Source organism: Quercus lobata, chromosome 4, assembly GCF_001633185.2.
Source record: "Quercus lobata isolate SW786 chromosome 4, ValleyOak3.0 Primary Assembly, whole genome shotgun sequence".
Classification (NCBI taxonomy): Eukaryota; Viridiplantae; Streptophyta; class Magnoliopsida; order Fagales; family Fagaceae; genus Quercus; species Quercus lobata.
Window position 1 is genome coordinate 85,386,033 of NC_044907.1, and position 17,113 is coordinate 85,403,145.

Consider the following 17,113-nt stretch of genomic DNA (forward strand, 5'->3'; position numbering starts at 1 on the left):
CTCAATGTCCTTAGAACACACCAGTGGAGGATCTGCAGCAGAGAGTTGTTCCCACATAGTAGAAGTCTGAGAACAAAAATCAGAAATAGACTGACCTGTCTCTTAGCGCATTTGATAAAGCTTTGATTCAATGTGAAACTCCAAGCTTGAATCATTAGTGCAATTACAACGATCGGCCAAAAATTTCCAAGCAGGCTCAGTAGTTTCAAGACGAGGAAGAAGATTATGAATGGAGGGAATAGAGGTATTGATAAACCAAGATAAGATCTTACTCTGAATACTCTCCCATTCCTCTAGACATTCTTCATAATCATCTGTTGCAACAGCAGTCTTGGAAGACTCTTCAGCAGCTGTGGCTTTGGACTTAGGGTCTAGTATTGGCTTAGGAATTGAATCAGTCACATATCTCCACAGTTTACGACCCTTGAGAAAGACGGTCATATTCTAAGACCATGCATGATAGCTAGTAGGACCATCCAACATGATGGTGATAGGACGTATGATATCTCGTTCACTTTGTTGAGCCATAATGAAGAAAATGACCAAAAAGTGAGATTTAGATACCTCAAATACAGAAACGGAGCCCAAAATCAGAATCTACGCGAAAAATTGAGCAAGACAGGTCCTGTTGAAAATTTTTGACTTAATCAACGGTCAACGGTTAAAATCAACGGTCAAGTCAAAGTTAACGATCAGGGCTGGTCAAGTCAACGAATGATGTGTGCTGATGTGGCAGCGTGACGTCACAGTAGGGTTGATGTGGCAGTTCGTGAAACGAAGCTGGCACGTGTGGCGCGTGTGAGCGCGTGAAGGATGTCTGGCCTGGCGCGTGGGGCGCGTGAGGGATAGTGGCGGCACATGGCGGCGCATGGAGCACGTGCTCGTGAGGCAGAAACTTCAGGCGGCGCGTGGAGGCGTGTGTGAAGTGTTTTCTAGCCGTTCTTGGTTGGGTTTTGCTCGGGATTGCCTGTTCTGTCACTCAATGCCTTTGCTTTGACAGTTGGATGAGCAGAACAATGAGATTCGAGAGTTGTTGGGACTGTGGGTGTGACGGCGGTGACTCGCTTCTGACAGTGGCTACTGGATGAAGGCGAGGGCAGCGGAAGAACGCCGGAGATGTCCACAGGAACCAGAAAGTCAGAGGAATTGCTTTGATACCATGTTAAGAATATAAAGTGTGAGAAAGACAGAATAGTCTGTATATTGATATATGTATTATAATGTACAATAGAGAGCCTTATATAGGCTAGATATGTGTGCAGTACAAGTAAAAGGAGTAAACTACAAGTACAGTATACTGGGCTAAGCCCAATGGGCTAAACTAGTCTAAGCTATACACTAACAAAACAAATAAAATATAGACTTAAATAAAAAATTAAAAATCAACGATGATGGAAATGATAAGAGTATCAATGTTGCTATGCGATCACCAAAACAAGAAGTAAAATTAACTGACAAAAAAACTCAAATCACATCATCAAAGAGGAAGTAAAGTTTTGAACAAAGTAGCAACCTCAAAAAGAACTAAGCATTCCTCCAAGAGTTTGAAAAATAATCTACTCCGAGCGATGCTTTGTTGCCATGCTTTTACAAGTGATGCCTATTCAAGATTGCGCACAATTTGCAAAATAACAATTAAAACTTCACGCTTTTCAACGGCATTTAGGTTGTAAAAGACAGGCATTTCATCTTAAGATCTGCATTTGGGATCATTAAGGGTGTATTTGGATATCGCTTATTTTGTTGAAACTAAAAACTTATTGCTTAAAGTACTGTAAATAAATGTAATAGTTAGTTGGAATAGTACAGTGGGGTTCATGAAAAGTACCAAAAAGTGCAGTGGAACTCATGAATAGTAGCAAAAATAAGCTGAATTGTAAAATTGTTAGGTTCTAAATATTTAGAATAATTGGCAAATCGTGAACACAAACTTGTCTAGATATTTGCTCTATATTAGGAACACCCTCAATCACAAAATTAGAAACACCCACAAATTAAATATAAATATAAATATATATATATATATATATATATATATATATACACACTATTATTTAAGGGGTTTCCCTTGTTTGGATTCCTCATTTTTTTAGTTCAAAAATGCCCTTAAACCCTTATGTTTAAGTAGATATAAAACTACAGGATAATATGGTAAAAATGTAACTCTAACTCTCACCAAAACATTGCCTAAAAAATAGGACCACTTTCCTGTTAATTTTCAAATTACTTTATCCACTTATAAATTATATTTTCAAAATAAAAATTATATATATAAAAAATAAATAAAAGAAACAGTTTTTTTTCCTACAAAATATGACCACAAAAAAAAAAAAAAAACCTCATCGCACGCGCTTTACGCGTGTGGTGAAACTAGTATATATTAAGAAGATTCAAAAAGTTAGTTATTTCTTTTTTCTCTGTCAAAAATACCCCTAAATTAATTAACCAAGAACTTAAAAATTATGTTAAAATAGTAAATTAGAAAAAGAAAGTTAGTTATTGCTTTATTTACTGTCAGAAATACCCCTACCTAAAACTTAAAAATGGGGTTAAAATAGTAAATTGACAAAAATAATAAATTCTTATTTCTACGTTAAAATGTCTTCCTACTTCTAATAAACTCCTACTTTTACGTTGATTTAAATTCCTACTTATACTCACTAACTCCCTACAAAATAGGGTTAGTCTTAAAACTCCTCCAATCTATAAAACTCACCTCATGTATTCATTTTTTTTTTTTTTTACTTCATCACGATGTATTTGTTTCTTTTGTCCTCCTTTAAAAAAAATAATTAAAAAATTAAAAAATTCATTACACCCTTAGGTTTTTTTTTTTTTTTTTTTTTTTTGTTTTTTTGTTGGAAAAAGTAGAAATCCCAAATTATAATAAATGCAGATTATTATAATTTGAGATTTCTACTTTTTCTAATCTATTAAAAAAAAAAAAAAACCTTAAGGGTGTAATGAAATTTAAAAAAAAAAAATTGCAAAAAAAAAGACAGAAGAAACAAATACATTGTGATGAAGTAAAATATAATAATAATAGTATGTGGGGTGCGTTTTGTAGATTAGAGAAGTTTTAAAACTAACAAAAGAGTAATCCTATTTTGTAAGAAGGTAGGGAGTAGAAGTAGAAATTTAAATCGACGTAAAAGTAGGAGTTTATTAGAAGCAGGAAAGCATTTCAACGTAAAAGTAGGAATTTATTATTTTTTTCAATTTACTATTTTAACCCCATTTTTAAGTTTTAAGTAGGGGTATTTTTTATAGTAAAAAAAGTAATAACTAAATTTCTTTTTCCAATTTACTATTTTAACTCCATTTTTAAGTTGTTGGTTAATTAATTTAGGGGTATTCTACTTTCAAAAAAAAAAAAAAAAAAAAAGCCCAAAAAAATAAATTTTGAACTAAAATCTGAAGAAAAAAAATTGTAACAGAGCCAAGCCCATGGCAAGCCCAACAGATTATAGAGGTAGCAAACCCACGGATTCTCCAAAAAAAAAAAAAAACCAAACCCAAATATAGAGCAAATCAAATCAGAAATCACTAAAGGCCTAAAACAAGCAAACCTAAAGAGTAAAGACAGAGCGAGCAATGCCTCAATCCCTTAGAGCAATGCCTCACTGCCTCAGGCTCAAGCCAACTGCCAACAGACGAAGTCACGAAGATCAGATCGATCACGTCACTCACAGTAGCCAATTTTCTTGATTTAAACTTGAGTTACTCTTCTTTTTGATTGAAATTATTCTTTGCTTATCATGCTTGGAATGAATTTTAGCCTATTTTTTGGTTTGTAGCAATTGCCTTAAATAGTTTGAACCAAAATCATGGTCATTTCTCCTGTTCTCCTGTACTTTGTGGAATTTATTGTATTTTTCTTTCCTCTAATTTATCCACTTATTTGTTCTTTTGTTGCGAGCTTACAAACTCAAACTTTCAGTTACAATGATGAGGGTTTGCTTCTTCTCACAATAAAAGTTTGAATGTTTGAAGCACAAAGTTTGTAAGCAATGACTACAAACTTTTACTAAAAGGTTAATATGGTTACATATTTTGAAAATCTTACCGTTGGATTGCATGTTCTTTATACTTTTAATATGCATATCAAATTTCATTCAAATCAGATGTTATTTACCATTCAATTTATAAACTTACTTTCAGTTACAATGATGAGGGTTTGCTTCTTCTCAAAATAAAAGTTTGAATGTTTGAAGCACAAAGTTTGTAGGCAATGACTACAATCTTTTACTAAAAAGTTAATATGTTTACATATTTTGAAAATCTGACTGTTAGATTGCATGTTCTTTATACTTTTAATATGTATATCAAATTTCGTTCAAATCAGATGTTATTTACTATTCAATTTATAAAACTATTTTTTATACATAGTTTAAGACTACAAAAACATGAAATTTAAATATTTGATCACTGATAGGACAAAATTTAGCTATAAAATTGGTTGTACCCTAAAGCTATAACCTTACTCAATAAAATAAATATTATTACATATTTTGAAAATCTAACTGTTAAATTATATATTCTTTACACTCTTGATACTCATATAAAATTTTGAGTCAACTAGATATTATTTACTATACAATCTATAAGTTTATATATTATGCATAATTCTAAATTACAAAAACTTGTAATTTAAATAGTTTATTGATAACATAATTATTGATCTTCAATTTTCTAGAAATTTTGCAAACATGGAGCATATAAGAAGAAAAGTATATAAGAAGAAAATGTAATTTAATGGTGGATTTGTCAAAATTCACCTCTAATAAAAAGATATTGGGTATGGTTGTAGCCTAAGGTTACAAATAATTTTATAGCTAAACTTTGTTCTTAATGATATAGCTATCATTCTTTAACATTTTAAAATTTTTGCTAGCATGAATAATATTATAAGAAAATATAGTTTAATAGTGGATTTATAAAAAATTCACATCCTATAAAAATGAGATATAAAAGGAGTTTGTAGGCAAACTTTGTTCATGTTTGAAAATCTAATAAATGATTAGTATCTGTTTATGTAAAAGACATGTAAACCCCTGACTCAATCATAACTTTCTTCTGTCAGGATGGCATAGTGTTCAAAAATTGTAATTTTACACTGTACCTGCTCTAAAACTCTTCAGAATTTTTGTTGCTGAATTGATTAGCGTTACTGGTGGCAGATGGTTCCTTGGGTCAACTAGTTGGAAGCTGACTTGTAAGCCAGAATGGGAACTACTTCGAAGTTTCTTGTATCGTTTTATCATCTTCTTTATTCTCTTTTTCAATTTTGCCTCATCAAACCTGAAGGATGCCTCATCCTCCTCTTTTATGCTTACTTTCCGTTCCTAAATTTTATGTTTCTTTCTTTCAATTTTGTTGTCTTTTAAATTTCACTTCTTTGCTATTGTGTCCCAAATTGTTAGACTCTATTATATTTAAAAATGTCCCAAAAGGAATCTTTTAAAAAATTTTCAATAAATAAATGTCCAAACATACACTTCACCTTATTAAAAAAAAAAAAAAAGGCTATCGATCTCTCACTAAAGTGTCTTTTTGGTATTAACTTATAAGCAAGGATGTCAATACCGTACCGGAGGCCGTACCAGTTTGGCTACTGGTACGATATATTTCGGATACCGGTCAATACCGGTGTACCGTTTCGGGTTTACCGCTATTTTTTATATTTATAAATATATATATATATATATATATATGTATGTATGTGTTTGTGTATATATATATTATAATAAATATAAAAGTTTACTATAAAACATTTCCTCAATTTAGAACTAGTTATTCATGGTTTTAGACTTTAGTATCAATTAAAAGGGAAAAAAAATAAAATAGAAAGCTTAAAAGTTACCATTGCATACTAAGAAAACAAATAATACTAATAAGTTAATACAAATAAGTTACCATTTTGTCCTAACAAAAATTCAAAAATTACAAAAACTTTAAAAAAAAAAAAAAAAAACTTTTTTCTGTACCGGTCGGTACGCCCGGTACCGGCCGGTATTGCCCGAAATTGGCCGGTACGGCCGGTACGAGGCCGGTACGGCCGGTATTTTTTCCGGTACGAAACAGGAGGGTCGAGTGTACCGGATTGCTGGCCGGTACGGTATATTCCGGCCGGTACGGCCGGTACGGTACGGTATTGACATCCATGCTTATAAGCTTAAGTTTTAACTTTTAGCTTTTATGTACAATTTTTTATAACATCATATTTCTCACTTTTTTAAAGTAAAATTATACTTTAGCACATTTTCAATAAAAAATTAAATAAATTATTTCCAAATAAACACTTGAGCTTTCAAAAACGTGTCTATCCTAAATTCCTAACTATTTCTTTTTTTTTGAGAAACAAATTCCTAACTATTTCAATTATGTATTTATAGACTACCTATAATCCAATGACTCATTTCTCTACATTTTCTGGAACAATCCCATGGCATCACATGACATGGCAGATCACATCCACAACACTTAATTATGTCATCCCGTATATAGTTTCTTATTTGTCAGAAGTCAGTAAAAGTTCAAATACATAAAAAAGTTAACATTAACTTTTTTTGAAAAGAAAAAAAAAGGCTAGTTTATTGCTTTTTTATTAAAATAAAAAGTTGGACAAGCTAGTTTATTGTTCTTTTTTTGGGGCTAGAAAGCGTCTACCCATACTGACAAATGTCTAACCCAGATAAATTCACAAAACACTAGCATATGGTTAACAAATACTTCTACCCCCCCACCCCCACCCCCAAAAAAAAAACATAATTAGAAACACAATAGGAAGAAACTTCAGAAATAATAATATCTGCCTCTACATTTTTCGCCCTTAACCGTCAATCCCAAAATCCTTGGTGAATTTCTCACACGCATCAATTTCAGCTTTACTCACAGTTGGCTTTTGTTTCTCTAGCACACTATCAAAATCTGCTTTTGTGTTGGGTGGTAGCTGGATCTGCAAGTCATCAATTCCCAGACACACGAATATGAAAATTCAAAGTGAACATAGGGTTCTACAAAAATACTACCACAAATACCGAACTTGAAAAAAAAAAAAAAAAGGAATCCGCCTATATTAATGGGAAGAGAAAATCAACACCAAACATGAATCAATGCAATTGAATGAGACAATTCAGGGGCGAAGCTACATGCTAGGGTGGGGGGGCCAACACCAAACATGAATCAATGCAATTGAATGAGACCCCCCCCCCCCCCCCCCCAAATTTTTTGAAATTCTTTTTTTACTATGTAGAAAAATTTAATATTTTAATAATTAGTCCTCAAAAAGGGGACTTGGCCCCCCTCAACCATTTGAGTTGGTCCAATAATATTCTTTAAAAAATTGTCTAATTTGTCCGGTAGTTATTGAGAACATATTGTTTCTCAAATTTATTTTTTATGGTAAAATGTGTTCTCATATTTTTTAAAATTTTGGATCATTTATGTCTTTGAACACCTTATTAATTCAATTGAAAGTTTTTTACTCACAATGGTAGACAATTTGTTAACTTATATTGAAAATGGAAATTGTAAATATTTCACTATGGAAAATGGTGAAAGATTAATTTAATTCTATGAAACATTTAATTTTAAGGATTCATTATGAAAGATATTAATTTTTTGTATGTGTATAGATACATGTGTTTGTGTATGTGTATAAAAGTTTGTATAGACTAATAAATTAGCAACACAAATCGGCCCTCCTAAACATAAATTTCTGGCTCCGTGCCTGTGAGACATGCTCTTTTTTATTTTTCTTTCCAGTACACTAATCCCCTCCCCTCTTTTGCCTTTTTCTTCAATCCTATTTTCCATAAATTAACTAACTACTAAAGTCAGGACAATCTACATATGTTCAAGAAATTTATTTATTAGTTACTAATACTCAACCATAAACATGATTTATTGAATGATTTCATGTGTTGAACATCAGTTTCCTAGCTAATCCATACCTTTGGAGCTTCAACTTTTGCTTTAAGTTCCTCGAAGGTACACTTCTCAGCTTTTGGGTGATCACCTTCGCAATGGACCCACATGCCTGAAGAATATTCTCTGAAGAATTCAGCATCAAGAGTTGCACGAACAGGCTGATATAGTGCTTTTTAACCTACAAGTAACTACCAGTTTTCAGCCATATAATCACTTTGAGGAAATGCTGACACCTAATGTAAAAGTGTAAAATTGATACTTACGCAAATGGATATATCTGAACCAGAGAAACCATCTGATTTGCTTGCTAAATACTGAAAATCCTCTGTACCAAGGTTATGAGGAGTTTCCCCAATATGCCACTGCTCAAATTAAAAAACTAGAGGATATTAAACAAGACATAGATAAACAACAAAAGCATTAATCACAATGGGTTTATAAATACATTCCTTTGATTTTACAAATGCATTGCATTACGAAACTGAAGTACCTTAAATATTTGTTCCCTTGCCTTCAACTTGGGAGAGGGATATAGATTCGCTTATCAAAACGCCTCCTGATGGCCTACGTTAATTAACTTAGCATTAGCCTCAAACCTAAAGCATTGTAGACCATAAAATATTTTCAATACATGGCCGTAGGTTAGAAGAGTGGTATTTTTTTTTGTCACCACATCCAAATGATAAGGAGTAATTGTGGCTGCAAGAACAAGAACATTTTTCACATCGTTGGATACAGCCTGAAATGTATTAAAGAAAATTTCTATTTCAATATTACATGTAGATAAGCGGAAGGAAACAATGCAAGATAATGCTATGGATTAACTATCTAATAAAACATAAAGTTATTATGAACTGCATTGCAAACTAGCCAGCCATTTTAAGGCCAGCAAGGCTACAAGGAAATGGTTTGTCATTTTCTCCTCTATTAATTGTATGTTAATGATTCCTCTTCTTTTAATTAATTAATAGATTTAATTAAAATCACAAATAATAGAACATAGTGCATGGGATGTATACAAGAGTAAAAACAAAAAAAAACAAAAAGCAATTTTTTTGGGGTTGATTATGGATCTTCAACAAATAAACTAGAGTCGGATACATATATTCTTTTCTTCCATTATATTCTATTCAAAGTAATATTTTCTATCACTTCCTTAATTGATGTCATTTTTAACTACTTCTACTAATTTTATTTTTGGTCTTCCTTTACTATTTTTCTTACTAGTGAATTAGTCAATCTCCTCTGAATATGATCAAAACATCTCAAGTGACTCTCCCTCATGTTTTCATCGTTAGAAGCAAACTCAATCTTTAAGTGGATTTTTTTCATTTAAAATCCTATACTTCTATCTATTTTCACTTATCAATCTTAACTATTGCATTTCAGTTAAACTCATTTTATAAATATGTTTCTTACCAACAACCCAACATTTAGTACCATAGAGGATAGTTGGTCTTATTGCAGTTTTATAAAATTTTTCCTTTTAATGTAATAAGCACTCTACGATCACAAAATACTTTTTATGCGCTTCTCCACTTCATCCATCCCGCTTTACATCGTCTTCAATCTCTCCACCTTTTATGAATTATTGATCCAAGATATTGGGAGCTCTTGTTCTTTACCATCTTTTGACTATCAAATCTTACAACCCCTTCATCTAGCTCTATTTACACATTTACTAAACTTGCATTCTATGTACTCTGTTTTAGATTTACTTAGTAAAAAAATTTCAGATTTTAGAGCATCTGCCCAAATTTCTATCTTGACATTAACTCCACTTCTAGTTTCATCTCTTAAGACTATATTATTTGCAAAAAGCATACACCAAGGGACTTGCTCTTGATGCAAGATCTTTTAGAATTCAGCACTATACTAGATTTCTTGATGAGTTCTTGAAGGTTCTTAATGTTTAAGGGTTTCAAGTTAGAAAAGAGTGGATCTTTGATGGTTGTTTAGGGCTAAAAGCCTAAAACAGAGTTTTTTTTTTTTTAAAAAAAAAAAAAAAAAGATAAAACACTAGGCAATCACATCTACGTCTTCCTAAATAATCAAACTTATGTAAGAGAAGGCAATCACACCCTCAAGGCTTAAAATAAGCCGCACGAATTTTGTTAATCAATCACTTTATGAATATTATTGAATACAATATAGCCTTATAAATAAACTATTCCTAGGATGACAAGGAATACTAATAACAAACCAAAAAGGATTTAATAACTTCTAAACCAAACAGGAAAGGACTCAAAACATAAAAGAAGACTCACGGGCCTCCAGGACAGCCAATTCCAGAAAATTTGGAAATTACTAAACTACTCTTATTTTATTAAAACTAAACCAGTAAGTTTTTAACCATAAAAACATAATACTAAGGCTCCGTTTGGGAGTTCATAAGGGAATGGAATGGAATGGAATTGAATAATCATAAGGGAATGGAAAGGAATAGAATGGAATAGAATGTATTTAAGTAAGGGAAAGGAATGGAAAAGAATGGAATGGAATGGAATTAAGTAACCTTGATTGGATGTTTTAAAATAAAGGAATGGAAAGGAATGGAATGTAAGTAATCTTGTTTGGAAGTAACATGGAGGGAATGGAATGAAATCATTTTATGACAATATTACTATTAGACCCCTATTTTAAAATAAAGAATTGAATATATAGGGGTAATTTGGGAGTTTTAACAAAAAAGTTATTAAATTTAATTCCATTCCCTCCCATTCCTCCCAATTTCGGGGGGAATGAAAATTTGAGGTTTTAAGGGAATAGAGAGGAATGAGTGTTCCCTCCTACCCATTCCATTCCCTCCTACTTAAACTCCCAAACAAGGGAATGGACTTTCCATTCCCTCCATTAAAACTCCCAAACAAGGGAATGGAAGAATATTCTAAAATGATTCTTTTCATTCCTTTCCATTCCATTCCATTCCCTCCTCCCAAACGAGGCCTAAGACTCAATAATAACTAAAACAACCTATGAAATTTGTGAAGAAAGTATGAAATCATAACTAGACCACAAATCTTGATTCTTTTGATATTTAATCTTGTATTCCATTAAACTCTTTCTTGTCCGCATCAGCCTTGCTTTTCCAAAACCTACCACATAACTTTTCTAGGGACCATATCATGTGCTTTCTCAAGAACAGTAAAGACCATATGAAGATATTTACAAGCCTCTATATTTTTTCATAAGATGTCTAAGTAAGAAAATAACTTCCATGGCAGATTGTCCAGACATAATACCAAATTGATTCTCTAATGTTGTTGTTTCTTGTCATAACTTACATTCAATTATTCTCTTCCAAATGTTATAGTGTGACTCATAAGTTTAATTCCACAGTAATTTATACAATTTTAAATATCTCCCTTGTTCTTGTAGATAGGTATCAAAGTACTTCTCCTCCACTTATTAGGCATGCACAAGAGTAAAAATCAAAAAGAAAAATTAAAACCTAAAGTTCAAAAGAAACCACATCCTTCTTTGGACCACATACATGATTTCAAGTTGCTTAAGCTTAAATACCTTACAGTTAGGTTACCAATAGTTTAAATTTTCCATCAAATCCCTCAATTCCATTTTAAGTATAAAAATGTTCAACAAGATGCCTTGCAACTCATATCATGAAATGTAAAAAATTCATACCCAACAGAATAGTAATAAACTCAATAAATTATTGACAAACTACTTGCTCCAATTAATCTAAGCATATCAATTATACTATATAAAAATTCTTGGAAAAAATCACTCTAATCTATTTCCAGGGAAAACATATTACCTGCATTTGTACAAGAAATCCTGTTTTGATTCATCGAGAGGCTTCATTCTCATTATCATTACCTTGCGTTGGCAACATTCCGAGCAGATTGGAAAAGATTTGAGACTTCCTTTTCACCTTCTCCCATCCATTTGGACACAATGTACGATGCCGAAACACTGTGTATAGACAGTACACGTAATTGTGTTGGCAACATTCCATCTATATTGAATGATTACAGAGCAAACGCATCTACATCTACGGGAATTTTGTACATGAGTTGTAATAATGCACCCCAAAATAACTAATTGGAAGAAGTAGACAACAAAACAATCGGAGATGTGAATCAATTGAAGCATAATGGCGTAGATGATGAATTAAGAAATTCAACACATTCCAATAATGTGATAACTGCAATGAAAAAGCATATGAAAGGACTTAAAGATCCAACCATATGAAGTAAGAAATTAAGCTGCGTCAACAATATAAAATATTAAGAACTCAAGGCTCCATTAAAAATACAAACAGAAAACCCTCGAGTCCACATTTGCTGAAACTCAAATATCTTACATTTCAACAAGAATATTTTGTGTCCATCATTTCAATTATTGGACATTTTATTTCTACTCTAGGCCTTTAATAGCAAGTAAAATCTATAGAAAATGGGTGAGAATAAGAAGAGTATGTGATTGTGAATTGCTGCGTAAGTCACGAGTTAATTTGCATAGAAATTATGCAGGAAAACTGAAACATGGAGAAGAAAAGCCACATAGACTTCAAAATATATGAATCACAATTAAGTGCAATTAGCAATATGTATTACCTTTTAGAAGATGAAGATTAGTTCTTTCTTCTCTTGCCATGCATAATTACCAGTTATTGTAATCCAGTTGCTTGCAATGTATTGTTATTGGTCAAAATATAAATATTTACCTAAAGAAAGCTGAGCGTGCGTCTGTTGCAATCGCATTTGCCACGTGGGTCTTCCCTGTCCCAGGTGGACCATATAGTAATAGAGGCGCCATTTGGTCACCATGTTTAAACACAAAAAAATGTGTTTGGTGTGCCAGTCCTGTTCCCTGTTGTTTGGAAAACATTGTTCAAAAACCAATGTTATAAAACCCATTTTTGAAATCACCTCTTGACAGTTTTTAAACAACAAATACTAGTGCTTAGTGGCAATTCTGTAATTATCTAAACAACAAACACTAGTGCTTAGATCAGCTTTTTCTTACTTTGGTAAGATTTTTTTAAAATGTTTTGGTCAGCCATGTTCTCTCTCTTGATTTATGGGCCCACCATGTTCTCTCTCCTAACTTAAAATATATTTATTTTGTACTTTGGTCAATTTTTTTTATCATTCAAAACACACATACTAATAAATATTTTATATTTTTTGAACATTGAAAAATGTTGTTTAAACCATGATACCAAACATATTTTTTTATTTTATTCATATTAAAAACACATTTTTCAAAACACTTTTTAAACCACAGTTTTCACATCTTTTTAAATTACAATTTTTGAAAACTATGACCAAACAGGCTAGCCTTCCATGGTTTTTTATTTATTTATTTATTATTATTTATTTTATTTTTTTTTTGAGAAAGGCCTTCCATGGTTTTCGATTCCCTAAACAGGAGCTCAAATGATAATTGTCTGAAGAAGAAAAAAAATATAATACCCACATTACACCAAGGTGGTAGAGCATCTCCAGCAGATTAGGTAAATTTTTGTACTGTTTGGAAAATAAACAGTGACGTTTTATCCTTTTAGCTACTCACTTTTTCAAATATACTTTCTAACAGATTCTCTATCTCATTTAAATATTATTTTTTTCATTTATTATTTATTCTTTTTTTAATAACTACACATCTTCCAACATTTTTTTATTCAATACCTTATTATTATAATAGGAAAAAATATTTGAAGAATAAACAGTAGCCCATCAGACTTGATGAGTTACTGTTCATGAGCCAAAAAAATTTCAAATATAGAGAGTCTGTTGGAGACCTATTTTGTAGGTTTACTCTTTACAATAGAGAAGATTTTGTGTTTAGAGAATCTATTGGAAATGCACTTAAAAAGCTTTTTTGGCGCCAAAACATTAAGAAGATGTTTGGTAAAGTAGTTTGTGAATTATTTATAATTTTTTGAAATACATATGAATAAAAAAATATATAAAAATATGTATAATATTATTTAAAACTGTGGCTTTGAAGTCACTAATCAATCAAGCCCTAGAAGACCTACAACATCATAGGTACTCAAAAATGCTATAGATTATACAAAAATGATAATATTTTATTCGGTAATTGGGTTCTCTTTTATCTTTTATTTGTTGCTCCGTCACTTATCTCACCCTCTGCTCCATCTCTCTGTTTTATCTCTCTCTATTCCACCTCTCACCAATGCCTTGCCACCAAGGGCATCTTTTTTTATTTATTTATTTATTTTTTTATTTTTAGCTCCGGATCAGCAATGGTATTGAGATTGGTGACAGCTTGGGCGTGCAGTGGCGGTAGAGATCGGTGTGCAGCGTTGGCGTGGTGATTGTTAAGTTCGTCGTTGGTGTTCTGGGTTCGTGGATTATGGGTTATGGGTTCGTGGGTTGCGATTTGTTGAGATTGGTGGGTTTTGTGGCTTGTGGGAGTGGGGGGTAGTGGTGGTGGGTTGTGATTGTAGCTAGTTGTGCTCGTTATTTTTGCTCGCAGGTTGTAGTTGCGGTTGACGATGGTGTTGCTGGGCTGATTGTCGTTGTGGGTCATTGAGTTCAGGGGCGGGTTTGGGTGTTTTGCCTTGGGTGTGTTTGTTTGGGAAATGGGTTTTAATTAGTTGTGGGTATGGCTGTTTTGTGGTTCTGGTGGGTTTGGGTGTTGAGGCCTGTGCTTGTCTGTTGAGAGGGGTGAGGGGTGGAGGGGCACATGCAGCCGGATAAATAATAATTAAAGTAGGGTAATGTGCGGTACATTTTACTGTTTTAATTATTGTGCCGCCCACGAGATATGTAACTATTCTCGCAATCATTCATCACATTACCGCACGTCACATTGGGTAATAAAAATTGTTATTTGATCTATTCAATTATTGAGGAAAGACATTGAACAAAGAAAATTGAAAAAACAAAATTAGTCCTTTTAAGATAATTGTCAAAGATATGTTACAGGTGAGGTGCCACTTAAGCAATTTTAGAGAATATAGACTTAATAAAGTTAATTTTTTAAGTTTCATTTATCATTTTAGTACTATTTTTAATCATCCCATAAATTTATACAAGTTCTTTATTAGATGGACATCACAATAAATCATTCTATGACTTACTTTGGACTAAACTGAAGAAGGGGACTATGAGCAGCAATCTTCAAAGTGACGTAACTTTTCTTCTTATCTACAAAAAAATAACAATATCACGTATCTGTAATTAGCTCTACCCATTTGTGACTCCATTCTCAGTTTCTTCCTCTATCTGTGTTTTAACTTCAAACTCACTAATCATTGTATTAAAGTTAAGTTTGATTTACTATTCTTTTTTCCCATTTCTTTACTCATTAGTCGTTTATGAAGCAAATAATTGGTCTGCATTGGTCCACTTTCCAAGAGAACGTGCACCACGTGTGTGGTTAAAATTTGACGTTTTCATCAATTGAAGTGGTGGCCAAGTATGACTCCTCTTTCTTCTTTAATTCTTATTAAAATAATATATATTATACTACATAACATTATATAATATATATATATATATATATATATATATATAACTATTATTAAACTATTATACATCATATAATATATATAAAAAAATAGATATATAACATGATTTTTTGGGCTAAGCAAAACAATTGATCATTATTTTTTTTATAGTAATTAATTATTTGATTAGATTTTTCATATATTGAGATTTGTCTATTTTCTTGCAAATCTTTAATTTATTATTATTTTTTTATGAATGAATAATTTTTTATCCCCTTTTATGTCACATGTATATTTTCTTCTCCTTTATTTTGATAAATATATATATATATATATATATATATATTATGGTTTTTTATTTGTGTTTTTTAAATAGTAATTTCCGTACATGAATCACCAAACCCTACGTCTATGACTATATATGATTCATTTAAACTTTAGACCCATTAAAATTTAAAACTTATTACTTTATGCGTTTGTGTACTTTTTTCTTTTTTTTATATTTCTCTTTTGAAGAATAATATATTTTTTTGAATTGTTTCAATAACTTTTTCTTTAATTATATATCTTTTTTGGCATTTTGAAATTTTTAATATTTGAATTTGTGTTAGTTTTTGCAATATTTGAACATGTTAAGCAAATTTCAAGGACTATACCACGTATTATTCTTTTGAAGGTAATCAATTTTTCTTTTATATTTCTTTATTGTGTAATCATATAAATTTTGTTTTGTTTCAAAAATTTATAGGAATTATTCTTTAATATTTTTTGGCCTTTCAAAAGTTTTAACATATGCATTATTCTTTTGATAATAACATATCTTCCTCTTATATTTCTCTATTGTGTAGTCACACACAAACACACATTATCTATAATTTGTAGGTTCTAAATTTTTTGATTCCTTTTAATAGTTATAGCCATGAATTATTCTTTTGAATATAACTCATCTTTTTTTATTTTTGTGTTCAGTCATATATATTTTGTTTGTTTCAATAATTTCTAAGCCATGAATTATTTGGTTTTTAAATATTTTTTAGTTTTTTAGAATTTTTAATATCTAAAATTTCATCATTGAGAATTTGAGAATAACAAAATCCATGCAAACGGTAAAATAAAAGTTAATGTTATATAAATATTAAAAATTTATAAATTAGAATAGTATTCCTGGATAAGGATTTACTTTATGTGAGCAAAATATAATATAGGATTTTTTTTTTCTCTTAATGTTTAAATGTGCATTTTTATATGGTATTCCTAAGTAGTTAATGTAAATTCATGCAATATATTAAAATCTCTATGTTATTTTACAAATTTTTTTTTATGTCATTATACGTTCAAGCAATGACTTCTTCATCAAATTGTAACATAAATTAAAGTCATACAAAAACTAATTGTGCAATGATATAGTTTTTTAATCAATTTAGGATTTTATAAAATTATTTTAGTTTACCTCACAAATAATCAGGTTTCCATGCATAATATGAATTAGCGATTAGTATTATAATATTTTTGTACTAACAAATTCCACCCATTATAATAGTATTTCTTATTGAAATTTTTGTCTTGTCTTTTGGTTGTTTTTTCTTTCTTTTTTGATGGATAAACTAACGCCTATTGGGTTTTGTTTTAAGTATAAACTCACCTATAAAGATTCATAACATATTATATTGGCTTTTCTCAAACAATTAAATTTATATAATATAAACATGTAAATAATATGTTTCTAAAAAAATATAA

At 31.0% G+C, this 17,113-nt stretch overlaps 1 pseudogene; it reads right to left on the reverse strand.

The window, feature by feature from the left end:
- Window positions 1-6,774: 6,774 nt before the first annotated feature.
- On the reverse strand, window positions 6,775-13,376 carry LOC115986024 (annotated as a pseudogene).
- Window positions 13,377-17,113: the final 3,737 nt, after the last annotated feature.